Below are 14,402 nucleotides of genomic sequence, written 5' to 3'. Positions count from 1 at the left end.
GAGGATGAACTGTCAACGATGTCTGAGGAGGACCTTTTAAGGTTCTTAGACTTAGGGAATTTGCCCGAAAGCACTGTCATTAGGAACGCTGAGTCTGACGAACCACCAGAATTATGTCCTCCCAAATGGGTAGTGCTCTATGAATACCCTTTCAAAATAGGTCTTAGACTTCCCTTCACCCCTGGCAAGGGATCTGATGCAAATTTACCAAATCAGTCCTGGGCAAATTATGCCCCAAGTCTGGAGGATTCTTAGTGTCATCGACAGGGTGACAGCGTCGTGGGAAGAGGCCTTCACCCTTCACGACCTACTGTTGCACTACAAAATTAGGGTTAAAGCAAAAAATAGGATAGCCCTACATGCAAAAGCGAGGTTAGAACCTCTGGTCGGGGGAATTCAATCAAATGACAGGGGTTGGAAGAACAGGTTTGTTTTTGTGAAGAGGTCGTCGCTAGGGGAAGCCGTGACATCTTTGGTTGGCGGCTGGAATACCGAAGGTGTGTTTAATTTCAGTCTTTTTAAGTTCGTGCTGCGTTGTTAATACCACTCTTACATCGTTTTCACTGCAGGTCTTAACCCTAAACTACCGTCGCATCGCGACGAGTCTCAGAGTCTTTGTGACAAGTTTCTGAAAGTGCCGGAGGAAGATAGGCAGTTCAGAAGGATTTTATTTGCTTCTCAAGATAGTTGTTCATCTATGGCATCTGGTTAGTCTGTCTGTCTTTTATTGTTAAGTAGGACTCTCCAAGGAAGGACCTTGCGTCACTAACTCTGGTACTCTTGAACAGGTTCATCACAGTCACGTCCTAGGGGGAGTTTGGATGGTCAGGCGCTAGCTGAAATGCTGCGCAAACGTAAGAGGGAGTCTTCTGCTAACGCGACGTCCCTGTCATCAGCGTCAGCAAAGAAGGACACATAAGTCGTCGTCCATTTGGACGATGAACACGACGTCGCGTCTAAGACGCGCAAAACTGATTTCTTGGCCCCTCCAGACAAGAGCGGCCTTTCCTACTCTGTGACCTTCCCTAACGACTTTATGTCGTTGGAGAGGTCCATATGGCCCGAGGCTGACAGGTTCCTTTTTCCCAGCGCCATGGAGAGGATCAAGGACCATACTCTTCCTCGCATGATGTCAGACGGGCTAGAACTTCTATTTCAGGTATGAAGTTTGTTTTTCCTTTGCGACACTAATATGCGATTTATGATAGTGACTTACACTCTCCGAATGACACGCATCGTATCTTTTCTTTGCAGTCCTCTCAACATCTCCTGATGGCTAAGAGGGAAATTTCATCTCTGCTAAAGGGTCATCTGACCATGAAACAGAGAATGGAGAAGGCTGAAATGGACGTAAAGTCCAAAGACGCTGAAGTGGAGTCTTGCAAGAAGACTATGAAGGAGATGGGAGATATTCTGAAGAAGAATGGAGAGGAGCTGGAAGAGATCAGGCAGAGGGCGGCTAAGCTTGAAGAGTCTTCACGTGAGGAGATCATGGCACTCCAGGCTACCATTGACGCACAGAAGAACGAGCTGGACATGCTCGAGGCTGAAGTGACAACAAGGGTTAGGGCAAAGCTGATGTATCAATTTCTGATGAAGAAGATAGCATCATGGACGCCGCAAAAGGACATTGATCTATACATCCAATTCATGGGGTCAATGAAAGATCTTATGGATGAGGAGGACTTAGCTGAGACGGTGGATTCTTCATCAAAGGTTGATGAAAACGCCCCGTCTTGTGCTGGGTTCATAGCGTCGGATGTGCCACCTTACCCTGAGACTGAGAAGGAAGCCCCAGCCACTGTCTTGCCAGCTGAAGCGTCAAAGGAGAAGGAAGCTGAGAAGATCCCTGACGTTTAATTTCCTAGTCCCTTATGTCATGCCTCTTATCGTTTAAACTTTTTAATCAAACTATGTTTTAAGTCACTCAAGGGAGTGACTGTTTGTATTATACTTTTGGGTCACCTATGGGGGTGACCATAACTCTTTTAATTTCTACCGTTGTTCTTTTTGGGTCGCCTATGGGGGTGACCATTTACTTTGTTGTTTTTGAATTTTCAACATAGGTAATCTTATGTCTCTACTGTGTGTCACATGCATGTGTCTCGGTCGTTATTCTGACGTTTCTAGAGGATTAGCCAGGCATCCAATAGGTCATCTTTGGTCGCTCGGACGTATCGTTTGGACTTAATAAGAGTCATCATTGGTCGTTCAGACATATCAATTGGACTTAATAAAAGTCGTCACTGGTCGTTCAGACGTGTCGTTTGGACTAAACGACTTTTAGAATACACATAGGAAATACATAAAACTTACATGTGCCCGTCAGGGGGATGGCTGAAATGTCATCAGTAGCTATGACTTTAAAATGACTGTGCCCCTGTCGTCGTGTCGGCTGAGGCAATAGTGGGGATCGTCGGGACGTTAATAAGTTGAAATACTCTATTTGCCTGCAACTTCAACAAGTACCCAGTGAGAGAACACTATGATCGCTAACACCTAGCGACCCAAACATTATAGCATTACCAACTATTCTACATTTCTATGTATATATATGTATCCCTTTTTTTTTCTTTTAAGGCTGAGAAAACAAAGCTCGTCACTTGGCTTTAAAAGTAGTATCGTTTGAGGTGTGTGGCATTCCAGCTACGAGGTACGGAGCTTCCGTCGCGTCGGACTAATTGGTAGGCTGCATGGCCTACTACTTTACTAATTTGATATGGTCCTTCCCACTTCTGACCTAACTTGCCAGCATTAGCCTCTTGTGTGTTCTGGAATACTTTCCTTAGGACCCATCTCCTTCGACGAAGGACTTGGCTTGGACGTTTTTGTTGAAGCTCCTCGCTACTATTTGCTGTTGTGCTGCCATGCGCACCAGCGCTGCGTCGCGCAATTCCTCAATGGTATCTAGGTCGTTAATCAACTCATCGTTGTTCCGTCGCTCCGTCGCTAGGCTGCATCTCGCAGTTGGGACGCTCACCTCCGAAGGCAAGACAACCTCGCAACCATAGACTAGTGAGAATGAGTTTGTCCGGTGGCGGTGCGCGGTGTCGTGCGGTTAGCCCATAAGATGGAAGGCAACGCCTCCGCCCATTTACCTTTCTTGGCTGTGAGCCGCTTCTTCAAAGAGTCAATGATCGTTTTGTTGCTGGACTCAGCCTGTCCATTGGCTTGCGGGTATCTTGGCGTTGACGTTAGCAATGCTATGCCCCATTCATCGCAGAAGCGTCTTGTTTCGTTGCTAATGAACTGCGACCCATTGTCGCATACTATCTCGGACGGGACGCTAAATCTGCAAATGATGTTAGTGTATATAAAGGAAATCACTTCCTTATCGCGTACCTCTTGAAAAGAACCTGCTCAATCCACTTAGAAAAATAGTCAGTTAGTGCCAACATAAAGACCTTCTGACCTGGGGCTGGAGGTAATTTACCAACTATGTCCATGCCCCACTTCATGAAAGGCCAAGGTGTTAGAGTAGATGCAAAAGTTCACAAGGTTTGTGCGTCATACCTGCATGTCGTTGACAACTATCACATTTGGCGACATACCTTATTGCGTCCTTCCTCATTGTTGGCCAATAATAGCCCATGCGCAATACTCTATTAGACAAGCTGTGTCCTCCTGAATGATTCCCACAGGTGCCGTCATGCATGTCCCTCAGGACTTGCCCCCACTGCTCTTTCTCCAAACAACGTAGGTAGGGGCCTGCGGCAGACTTTTTGAAGAGTACTCCTTGACTGAGTACGTATCGCGACGCCTTGGATCGATTCTGGTGTTCCGCCTTATCTGTTGGGAGTTCATCATTAGCAAGGAAATCATAAAATGGTTTTGTCCAACTGACACTTACTTCCTCGTCGTCAGGGTCACTTTGTGGTGCGGGATTATCAACGTTATTGACGACCCCACGATTGTCTCGAGGCTGGTCGGTCGTCGTTGCGACAGCGACCCCGATACTCCTAGCGATAGCAAAGTTTGTCAAATGAACAATAGGGACGGACGTAAACGAAACGTCCCTTAAAGAAGATCCGAGGTTGGCCAATGCATCCGCTTGTGTGTTTTGGTCCCTAGGTATCTGCAAAATGTCAAACGAATTAAACACTTTACTTTTACTCTGAGCTATTTCCAAATACATGGCCATTTTAGAGTCTTTTGCTGCGAATTCGCCTTTGACTTGGCTGACTATCAGCAGTGAATCGCTGAAGACTTTCAATGCTTTCGCTCCCATGTCTTCGCTAACGTCATTCCGGCTATGAGCGCCTCGTACTCGGCTTCGTTATTCGTCGCTCTAAATTCACAGCAAATGGCTCGTACTATCTTGCCCCCTGTGGTGACTTTAGCACAATACCTAGACCTGCACCACGAAAATTAGAAGATCCATCAACGAACAATATCCAGTAGTCGTCGCTCACTTGTTTAATCCTTGCGACTTCGTCGTCTGTGAGCTTTTCTAGCTTTGGGCTAAAGTCTGCCACAAAATCTGCCAAAGCTTGTGACTTACACGGTTCTTGGATGAAACTGGATGTCGTACGCGCTGAGTGCTATTGCCCACTTGCTCATGCGACCTTTCAATTCTGGATGTCGCAAGACAGACTTGATAGGATAATTAGTCATAACGACAATAGTATGCGTTTTGAAACAATGCCTAAGTTTCTTAACAGCTACGACTATGGCTAAAATGAGCTTTTCTAATGAAGAATACCTGGTCTCCGCGTCTAGCAGAGACTTACTGACATAGTAAATTGGTAGCTGCTGGCTCTCCCCTTCCCGCGTCATGACAGCGCTGACGGGCACGTTACTTACCGCAAGATAGAGCTGCAATACTTCCCCGATATTCGGTTTTGACAGCAATGGCGGCGACGCTAAGTAGCTTTTCAGCTTTTGCAGCGCGTCTTCATGTTGTTGCGTCCACTCAAAGCCCTTGTTCTTTCTCAGGACGTCATAAAATAGATGACACTTCTCAGATGACCGGGATATGAAACGATTTAGCGCAGCCACGCGACCGGTCAACTTTTGCACTTCCTTGACGCTTCGTGGGGACTGAATGTTGATGATGGCTTTTATTTGATCTTGGCTGCCTCAATTCCTCGTTGCATCACGACGTACCCTAGAAATTTTCCTGCAGACACTCCAAAGGTGCACTTAGTAGGATTTAATTTCATGTCATACCTTCGTAATACGTCGAAAGCCTCCGACAGATGTTGAATGTGATCGCTGCTGCTTGGATTTGACGAGCATATTCGATGTACACTTCCATGGTGTCACCCAGTTGATCTTTAAACATTTGATTAACCAGTCGCTGATATGTGGCACCTGCATTTTTCAAACCAAAAGGCATAACCTTGTAACAATATATACCTTTATCAGTGACAAACGCGGTCTTTTCCTGGTCGTCCGGATACATCAATATTTGGTTGTACCCGAAATACGCGTCCATGAACGTTAAAAGCTCGTGACCGGCCGTCGCGTCGACCATTGCATCTATATGAGGGAGAGGAAATGTATCCTTAGGACATGCTTTGTTTAGGTCTGTGAAGTCGATGCAGACTCTCCGCTTCCCGTTCTTTTTGCTGACCACCATGACGTTGGCTAGCCAATCTGGGTACTTTACTTCGCGGATTTTTCCGGTATAGATCAATTTCTGGACCTCGTCATTGATGACTTGGTTCCTTTCAGGAGCGAACTTGCGTCTTTTCTGCTTTACAGGCTTGTGAGCGGGGTTAATGTTGAGTATATGCGTGATGACGTCAGGACTGATTCCTGTCATGTCTTCATGGGACCAAGCAAAACAATCTTGGTTAGCTTTCAAAAAGTCAACTAACTGACCTCGTATCTCTTGTGACAATGTCCTGCTCGTTGGGCGCGTCGGGCGCTGACCCATCCTTTAATTGCTAGATAGTCGCTTTTGGAGGTTTGAGCGAAGAACTATAGCATTCCCTTGCAGACTTCTGCTCGCCCTTTATTTTTTGGACGCCCCACTTGGTAGGAAACTTCAGTGACTAATGATAGGTTGAAGGGACGGCCTTCATCTTATGTATCCATGGGGTACCGAGAATGATATTGTACGCTGATGGGCAGTCCAAAACGTTGAACCTGGTTGGGAGGTTGACGCCTTTGGCTAGCGTTGGCAGTGTGATCTCTTCGACAGTATGTTGAGCCTCTCCACTGAAACCTACTAAAACAGTAGATTTTTTTGTAATATCTTTATCACACAGACCCATACCTTCGAGGGCGCTTTTGAATATGATGTTGGCTAAGCTGCCCCCATCGACCAATACTCGCTTCAACAAGCAGTTGCTGACAGTCATGGATATGACTAGTCCGTCATGATGCTCCACGTCACAGACGTCGTCATCGTCAAAGGTTATCGCCATCGCTTCAAGCTTGCGCTCCTCAGCTGACCTGCAAGATTTATAAATGGCGGACGAGGGGGTGCCCTCTCTTGCTAGCCTTTTGGCTGCGGAATACGTTAGTCCACATACATCAGATCCACCAGAGATGACGTTAATTACCTTTACATGTGCGGGCGACGCAGGAAGGTCGGACTGCGCGGTATTTCTTCCAAAGGACGCTTTACCTTTGTCACTCAAGAGGTCCTTAAGATGCCCCTTTTTGAGCATGAACTGATATGAAAGAGAAGTCGTTATATAGAGTTCTATTTCTGTTAGGATTCTATGTAAATTAGGACTTTTATTTTAATTAAGTATTTAAGTGATAAAGGAATCCTATTATACTTAGGAGTCTAATTCCTTATCATTGAGTCTAAGTAGGAGTCTTATTTTACTAATTATATTAGGAATAGGCGTGTGGTAAGTATAGGTTATTATTTGTCTTTATCCTTAAGATAAAGATAGATAAGTTTATTAGTTGTTATCTTTAAGATTTACTAGTCATAATAGGTTTAGGAAATCTTGTACTATATATATGGGATTTTCGGCCATTAGTAATAGATTAAAAGAGATTGATAAGATTAGAGTTTTAATTTTCTTTGTGAAAATTTTCGGACTTCTTTGTGATTTTCAAACCTTGAATCAATTACTTTGTGTTTGAGATTTAAGATTGATTACTTAATTACTTTGTGTTTGAGAGTGAATCAAGACCCAATTCGTGAATTACTTTGTGTTTGATCGAATTGTTCTATCCTTAATACTTAAAGAAAACCCTAAAGATCCAGTCTTTCTTTCAAGATTCTTAGTTTTCCATAAAACTCAACTAAAGTACAAACACATTCATATCAAAGTGGTATCAGAGCTGGTCGAAAGAAATTAAAAAAAACTTGCAGTTTGTTCATCCAGATTCAAACAGTTTCCAGGTGCGTTTTGTTTATTTTCGTTCTCCTAGTTGGAAAAGAATTTTTGGGTTATTCTTAAGCCTAAACTGGACTACTACATGTCTAGTTTACTGTCCTAAAATTTCGTGGTAATTAAAGAATGTTTCGTCTAGTTTCGGGACGGTTTTTGTTCATTGGCCTGTTTTCGATTGAATCTGGCACGGTTGTGATAAGTTGGTCATTGTGGTTGATATACTTGGATATTTTGAGTGAAATTTTGGTCGAGTGCTGAAAACATATAGGAATAGATCCTGACAAAATTTCATCGAATTTGGAGCTATATTGCTTTAATTTTCGATTTTTAAGTTGCATGGGTATTCTGGACAGTTTTTGATGGACTATTTTGACACAAAATTATGGATGATTGGTATAGAATTATTAAATACATTAATAAACTTAGTCTTGAAGAGTCTATTGATATTTTAGTTGATCTTTTGACTTATTCTAAGCTAGCAAAGACGGAAATAGGCATTTATGAAAATGAATTGGCTATTCGAAGGCATGTCCAAAGAACCGAAACAAGAAAAAAGGAACTTGAGAGGCAACAAAAGGAAGAATATGCCTTGTTCTTTGCACAATTGCTTGAAGAAGAGAAGGTATCTTTGGAGGATTCGGTTCCTATAGTTCCTTCTTCGGCTCAACTTACCTTACAGCTTGAATCTTTGAATTGTCCCACTCCCCAAGATCCATCCTTTGACATTCAAGAAGATTTACCAATTGCACCTTTGGTTTTTACCACCACTAAAGGTCTGATCATTGCTGCCCCATGTACACCTATTGATACCCCAGGTACGCCCAAGGCGCCAAAGACGTGTTGGGTAACACCATATGCCGCTATTCAAACGAATTTTTGTTGTCCTACGGTAAATATTGGTAATCCAAGTCACACAATCTCGTGTACTCTCCTATTGTTTGGCAGTCGTGATCTTGTTTTAATGGATCATGGATTTCGCGCATGGATGATTGCTTGGCTATGACAAAACTTGAGGACAAGTTTTTTTCAAGAAGGGGAGTTTGATATGAAAGAGAAGTCGTTATATAGAGTTCTAGTTTTGTTAGGATTCTATGTAAATTAGGACTTTTATTTTAATTAAGTATTTAAGTGATAAAGGAATCCTATTATACTTAGGAGTCTAATTCCTTATCATTGAGTCTAAGTAGGAGTCTTATTTTACTAATTATATTAGGAATAGGCGTGTGATAAGTATAGGTTATTATTTGTCTTTATCCTTAAGATAAAGATAGATAAGTTTATTAGTTATCTTTAAGATTTACTAGTCATAATAGGTTTAGGAAATCTTGTACTATATATATGGGATTTTCGGCCATTAATAATAGATTAAAAGAGATTGATAAGATTAGAGTTTTAATTTTCTTTGTGAAAATTTTCGGACTTCTTTGTGATTTCCAAACCTTGAATCAATTACTTTGTGTTTGAGATTTAAGATTGATTACTTAATTACTTTGTGTTTGAGAGTGAATTAAGACCCAATTCGTGAATTACTTTGTGTTTGATCGAATTGTTCTATCCTTAATACTTAAAGAAAACCCTAAAGATCCAGTCTTTCTTTCAAGATTCTTAGTTTTCCATAAAACTCAACTAAAGTACAAACACATTCATATCATGAATGCAACTTCTCGTCGCAACGCAATGCACTCCTCCGTCTTATGACCATGGTCATGATGGAACTGACACCATTTTGACTGATCTTTTTGCGCCTCCAGACGATCGCTCTTCTTCGGCCAACGAACTGGCGCTCCGATTTTAGATAAGGCGTTCACAACACCTCCGACGTCAACGGAAAATCCGTAGGAGTCTAGAGCAGGGAAGGTTGGCGACTCCGTCCTTGCGCTGTTACCTGCACTTTCGACAACGTCAGTAACATTGTTTACCTGGTTTGAACGGTTGTAAGGGTGACTTCGCCAGTTGTTCTTCTTAGGGACAAAGGCCTTCCGATCAGCGGGAGTATCTGGTGCGCGTCGGGTAGATATGGTGTTGAGGATGGCATCGTCTACCTCCAACCTCATCTGTGCTAATGCTCGCGACTTAATTTCCTCGAACGTCTGGCACAGATTCTTCGTCAGACGATTGTATAGGTTCGACCGCAAGATTAATCCTCTCCTGAAATATTCAATAGCAGTCTTAGTATCAAGATTTTTAATGCTAATCATTTCTTTGTCAAAGCGATTATAATAATCGCGAACGGATTCTTTGGGTACCTGCACGACACCATATAGGTCGCTCGTTTGCTTTTCCAGGCTGCGACTGCCTTCAAACTTCTTTTAGAACTTATTGACGAGGATGGAGAAATTGCCGATGCTTCCTGGCTTGAGAGATCCCAACCACTTGAGAGCGGGACCGGTGAGCGTGGCTCCAAACGACTTGCACATGCATGCCTCTACCAAATGCCAGGGAATTGTCGCTTGCCACATCCGTTGTTTGTATTGCGCGACGTGCTCGCCTGTATCGGTTGAACCATCATAAGTAGCAGCTAAGGTAGGCAGGTTGAGCTTTTTGTGGAGCACGACCCTTGAGATCCTATCAACGAAGGGTGACTCTGCGTAGCCGTCGGGGTGTTCCACGATGCCTGGTGTTGGGGCTCCGGGGAGGTGGGACATGAGCTTCATCAAGCGCTTGTTTTGCTTTTCGATTTGAGCCATGCGCTTTGTCATAAGATTCGCTTCTCCTCCACCTTGGTCGTTCTCTTCATTGTTCAAAGGCTAAATGATACATATTGATTAAGATAACAAGAGCATTCAAAGTATTAAGCAAGAACAAAGAAAGAGAACATAAGTTGTTTGTTACAAACCGGTTCAATTAGATTGAACAACCACCACTTTCACTACCCAAATACCACCAATCTAAGATTAAGTTATAATAATAAGCTTCTAACTTGCATCCACTTTGAATTTCAATCACCAATTCAACGATTAAGTGAAAGAATTAAGCAAAGGTTTGATAATGGTCGAAACTGACCGGAAAGACAATAAGCACACAGCTTAGTGTTTTGAGCATAAAACTCTCAATTTCCATTCAAATGCCTTAATTCCAAAAAGAGTATAAAGCTAACATATTTGTTTACATTGTGTCCAAATTTCGGCTGATTTGGACAACTAGAGCTATGCCAACTAAGCTGATAAAAAACATGAAACAAATATTACAATCTTTCCAGCACACCTCCTACAAACTAGCTTAGTCACCCTATTGGAAGTACAAAACAGGAAAACTAACAATAGCATACTAAAGTAAACATATTAAACTATAATTCCTCAAAAGCTTGAGCCATTTGCAGCTCAAATGATTGCTGCCCAAAAGCTTCAAAGAGAAGCTAAGAGTGACGCTGGAGCTGGGCAGAATGCTTCCCTTGCCTTGAAGTCTCCTTCTTTCATTGGATTAGCTTCCCTTGCCCATGTGAACTTCATATGGCTATACTCTTCCCAAGCTTCAATTCAGTGAGGTGGCAACCAAAAGCAGCAAAAACATTCCTAAACTAGCTTAACAAACGGATTACGAGATACTACTAGCTTACTCTTAAAGCATGATTAACATAACTTAAGATGTACTTAGGCTACTAATCACTTACTAAACTTATTACAATACATAATGATGTTTAAGGTGTCATTAAGTATTACTAATCTTGCTTAAGTAGAGATTAACATAGGATTAGCCTAATCAAGTTGCTTAAGTAAGGTTTTAGAATAAACCGAGCTAGTTAGGCTTAGAAATTGAACCTCCTTTACCATGTTCTCCTTTTGATCATGTAGAAGAAGACCTTGGTTGCTTGAACTAGATGCTCCTGCATCATTCTCCTCAGGTTCGAAAAGGTCTTCTTGTAACTCGAATCATCTGCAAGATATGGAGCTAAATCACCAACATTGAATGTAGCTGAGATGTTTCCCATTTCATCTGGCAATTCTATCTTGTATGCATTGTTGTTGATCTTTTCTAGCACTTTGAATGGACCATCACTTCGTGGCATTAGCTTGTTCTTCCTCCTTGTAGGAAATCTCTCCTTCCTTAGATGTAACCACACTAGATCACCTGGCTTGTAAAGAACTTCTTTCTGTTGTTTGCTCGAACCTTGTATGCTTCATTCACCTTCTCTATTCTGGTTCGAATTTGCTGATGAAGTTGCTTCATCTCCTTTGCTTTCACTTCAGCTTCTTTGCTACTATGTGCTTCAATAGGAAATGGAAGTAAATCAATAGGACTTAAAGGATTAATCCCATAATTTACCTCAAATGGTGAGTGTTTAGTAGCATAAGTTGGTGATCTATTGTAAGCAAACTCAGCATGAGCTAGCTTTAGATCCCAATCCCTTGAGACTTGTTCACAAGTGTCCTTAGCAGCATAGTTAATGTCCTGTTGGTCACCTCAGTCTGGCCATCAGTTTGAGGATGAGCAGTAGTACTAAACAGCAACTTAGTACCTAAAAGCTTCCACAAGTTCTTCCAGAAATAGCTAAGAAACTTTACATCTTTATCAGAAACAATAGACTTAGGAACTCCATGAAGTCTAATTATTTCTTTAAAGAACAAATCAGCAACATGAATAGCATCATCAGTTTTATTACAAGGAATGAAATGAGCCATTTTAGAGAATCTATCTACCACCACCATGATTGCATCTTTCTGCCTTTGAGTTCTAGGTAGAGCAACAATGAAATCCATGCTCACATCTTCCCATGGTTGAACTGGAACAGGTAGAGGCGTGTAAAGCCCTTGATGAAAGGAATTTTAGCCTTCTGACATATAGAACATCGAGCTAGAATAGCATGAACATCTCCTGCAAGTTTCGGCCAGTAGAAGTGTTCCTGCAATACATCAACAGTTTTGTTAATGCCAAAGTGTCCTGCTAGTCCTCCTCCATGAACCTCCTTGATTAGCAAATCCCTTAATGAGCATTTAGGGATACAGCGCTTGTTGTTTCGAAAAAGAAAGCCATCTTGCAATGAATAAGCTCCATGAGATCCTTCTTTGCATGCTTCTAACAATAAAGAGAAATCTGGATCATCATAATACAATCTTTAAGATGGCTAAAGCCATACACGAGCCTCCATAAGAGAAAGCATAGAATGCCTCCTTGATAAAGCATCTGCAACAATGTTAGAAACTCCAGTTTTATATTTTGAAACAAAATCAAAGGACTGAAGGAATTCCACCCATTTTGCATGTCTTGGACTGAGCTTATGTTGTCCATTTATGTACTTCAAAGCCTGATGGTCTGAATGTAACACAAATGAGCTGGTCTGAGATAATGAGTCCAATGAGTCAAGGCACGAACAATAGCATAGAACTCCTTATCATAAGTGCTGTAGTTGAGTCTGATGATTAAGCTTCTCACTGAAATAGGCTATGGGCGCCCTCCTTGTTGCAAAACAGCTCCAATGCCCACGCCACTTGCATCACACTCCACTTCAAACACTTTCTTGAAATCAGGTAAGGCTAGAACAGGAGCCTTACTAAGCATGTTCTTCAATTGATCAAATGCTTCTTGTGCTGCAGGAGTCCAAATAAAGGACCCTTTCTTGATACACTCAGTCAATGGCGCCAATATGGTGCTAAAGTTCTTGATAAATCTCCTGTAAAAAGAAGCTAAACCATGGAAACTTCGAACCTCAGTGATAGATTTAGGAACTGGCCATGACTTGATTGCTTCCACCTTAGATTCATCCATAGAAATGCCATTAGATGACACTATGAATCCAAGAAATGTCACACTTGAAGTAAAGAACTCACACTTCTCCATCTTTGCATACAGCTTCTTTTCCCTTAGTTTAAGGAAAACCTTCTTGAGATGCATTAGATGTTCCTGTTCACTTTGACTATACACCAGAATATCATCAAAATAAACAACAACAAAGATACCAATGAAGGGTCTGAGTACCTCATGCATAAGTCTCATGAAAGTACTAGGAGCATTTGTCAAACCAAATGGCATCACACGCCACTCATACAAACCACTCTTAGTTTTAAAAGCTGTTTTCCATTCATCACCCTCTTTGATTCTAATCTGATGATAACCACTTCTAAATCAATCTTCGAAAATATAGTGGAACCATGTAACTCATCAAGCAAATCATCAAGTCTAGGTATTGGATACCTATACTTCACTGTTATATTTTTATAGCACGACAATCCACACACATCCTCATAGAACCATCCTTCTTAGGAACCAAAATGACAGGCACAGCACATGGACTAAGACTTTCTTGCACAAATCCTTTAGCTAACAACTCACTAACTTGTTTTTGTAACTCCTTAGCTTCTTCAGGATTACATCTATAAGCTGGTTTATTAGGTAAAGGGGCGCCAGGTATAAGTCAATTTGGTGTTCAATTCCTCTGCTAGGGGGTAAACCACATGGAAGATCAATAGGAAAAACATCACCAAACTCCTTCACTAAAGGCTTCACCATTTCGTGCATTTCATTAAGGTTTACATCATTTTCATCCAAAAACAACAACAAATACATAACCTTCCCCTTTTCTACAGCTTTATCAAGTTGAGGTTTAGAAAGGATTAAGGTTTTTTTGTTTTGTGTTTTAGGTGAGGTTGTTTTTTGGTTAGATGATTCGGCCATGGCTAGGACTAAGTACAATTTTCTTCTTTTATGCATGAAAGTGTAAGTATTAGTCCTACCATTATGCAAGGTTTCTTTATCAGATTGCCAAGGTCTACCTAAGAGTACATGACATGCATCCATAGGTAATACATCACATAAAACTTCATCTTTATAAGAATCACCAAAAGAAAAGCTAATTAAAGCTTGTTTTGTTACCTCCACACAATTGCCATCATTAAGCCAATGAAGCTTATATGGTTTTGGATGTGAGAAAGTAGCATGATTGAGCTTGTCCACCATAGAAGATGAGCGACATTGGTGCAGCTTCCTCCATCAATATCATCGAACATATCTTCCCTCCAATCAAGCATTTGTTTGAAAGATTTGATCCCTTTGAGAGGAACCAATTCAGCTTCTTTGGCATGAAGAACTCTTCTTAAAACAAGGCTTAAATGATCACCTTGAGTCACCTCTCCAACCTCCAAAGCTCTCACTTTCGGCCTCCTC

Source organism: Beta vulgaris, chromosome 2 (genome assembly GCF_026745355.1).
Source record: "Beta vulgaris subsp. vulgaris cultivar EL10 chromosome 2, EL10.2, whole genome shotgun sequence".
Lineage (NCBI taxonomy): Eukaryota > Viridiplantae > Streptophyta > Magnoliopsida > Caryophyllales > Amaranthaceae > Beta > Beta vulgaris.
The sequence above is the reverse complement of the archived record's forward strand: the minus strand, read 5'-3'. Positions refer to the sequence as shown.